The following is a 2,025-nucleotide window of genomic DNA, read 5'->3' on the forward strand; positions in this document are numbered from 1 at the left end:
TCATTGCAGCTCTATTTACAATAGCTCGGAGATGGAAACAACCTAAGTGTCCATCATCAGATGAATGGATAAAGAAGATGTGGCACATATATACAATGGAATATTACTCAGCCATAAAAAGAAATGAAATTGAGCTATTTGTAATGAGGTGGATGGACCTAGAGTCTGTCATACAGAGTGAAGTAAGTCAGAAAGAGAAAGACAAATACCATATGCTAACACATATATATGCAATTTAAGAAAAAAAAAAGTCATGAAGAACCTAGGGGTAAGACAGGAATAAAGACACAGACCTACTAGAGAACGGACTTGAGGATATAGGGAGGGGGGAGGGTGAGCTGTGACCAAAGCGAGAGAGAGGCATGGACATATATACACTACCAAACGTAAAATAGATAGCTAGTGGGAAGGAGCCGCATAGCACAGGGAGATCAGCTCTGTGCTTTGTGACCACCTAGAGGGGTGGGATAGAGAGGGTGGGAGGGAGGGAGGGAGACGCAAGAGGGAAGAGATATGGGAACATATGTATATGTATAGCTGATTCGCTTTGTTATAAAGTAGAAACTAACACACCCTTGTAAAGCAATTATACTCCAATAAAGATGTAAAAAAAAAAAAAACTCATCAGATATACTTCTGATTTGTGCATGTTATTATATGGAAGCTTTAGTGCAGTAAAATGTTTTTAAAAATAGAAAGAGAGAGTGAGGTCTGCGTCACCAGCGCTGGCCGACACAGAGGATGATGTCGTGTGAAAAAGCACCAGCCTTGGCCACTCTGAGTCAGAGTCAGATTTTGAATGTGAAGAAGTTTATTTTCACATAAATTTAGTTTCATATAAATTTCCTTTTATTATGCACAAGAGTGATATGTATATATATACATATATATGATATGCATCTAAGTCTAAAAGAGCTCTTTTACTAAGTAGGAAACAAAAAAATCCTAAGTGATAATGTATTGTGTCTTGGTTTAACTGACAGCATTTTTATATCCTAGGGTATATAAAATACTGGTGTATCTATGTTCAATGATGTTGTGGATTTACTGAAATATAGTAATGTATTTTTTTCAGTTTTATAGCTGTTCTCAAGAACTGTTTAGAGCACAGGGCCAGGAATCAAGAGATGAGGTCTAAGTCTGGATTTGCTGCTCTGTGACCTTGGGCAAGTCAGTTATCCTCTCCAAGCTTCAGTTTCCATACATCTAAAATAGGGATGATAATATTGTCTACCTCTTCCAGCTGCTGGGAAGATTAAAGGAGATGCTGTGTGCAGCATGATTGAGCCTCATGCTTTTAGTGAGGCATAAAAGAGCTCAACAAAGGGCAGCAAATTGATGTCATTGTCATTTCTTAGCTTCTCTGAGCCTCCATCTATCAAATGGGCCCAAGTCCCAGGTTTGCTGGGAAGATCCCCTGAGCTGTTGCATATGTAAGTGCTATGCAAACTAGAAAGTGTTCTGCTAACGAGAAAGATTGTTAAGAACAGTCTAAGGAGTGTGTGCAATAGACATGAAACACATCAGAGCATCAAGACCACGACTGGAACACATCACCCAAGGGAGAGAGTGAAAAGGGAACCGTGAAAACACACGTCAAGGCTCAAACTCACTTCCACATGTGGAAACATCTGTCAATCTGTGGTTAGACCTCCCGTCCCAGCCTGGTCTCTTGGTCATTTCAGAATGGAGAAGTGGCCATGGGAACGGCCTCCTCGTCTGTAAGGGACTGACGTAGGGGCTTGGACAGAGGGCGGGGAATGAGGCACCAGAGATGAACTGAAAACGTTCCCAGGGAGGCATCCCATGCATTTCCGCCCCACTGCCCAGCTATGCTGTGCCAAGACCATGTGGACTGGCCCCAGGTCTTCACAGCCAGGGAAGAGGGTTCAAATCCCTGTCTGCCCCCCAGAGCCGAGTGGGCTTGGACCCTCTCCTCTCTGAACCTCAGATTCTCCAGCTGAGACATGGGGATAATAGTGCCTAAGTTCAGGTTATTGGGAGAATTAAACAATGCATGCAAAG

The sequence above is a fragment of the Grampus griseus genome (genome assembly GCF_964374135.1).
Source record: "Grampus griseus genome assembly, chromosome: 1".
Classification (NCBI taxonomy): Eukaryota; Metazoa; Chordata; class Mammalia; order Artiodactyla; family Delphinidae; genus Grampus; species Grampus griseus.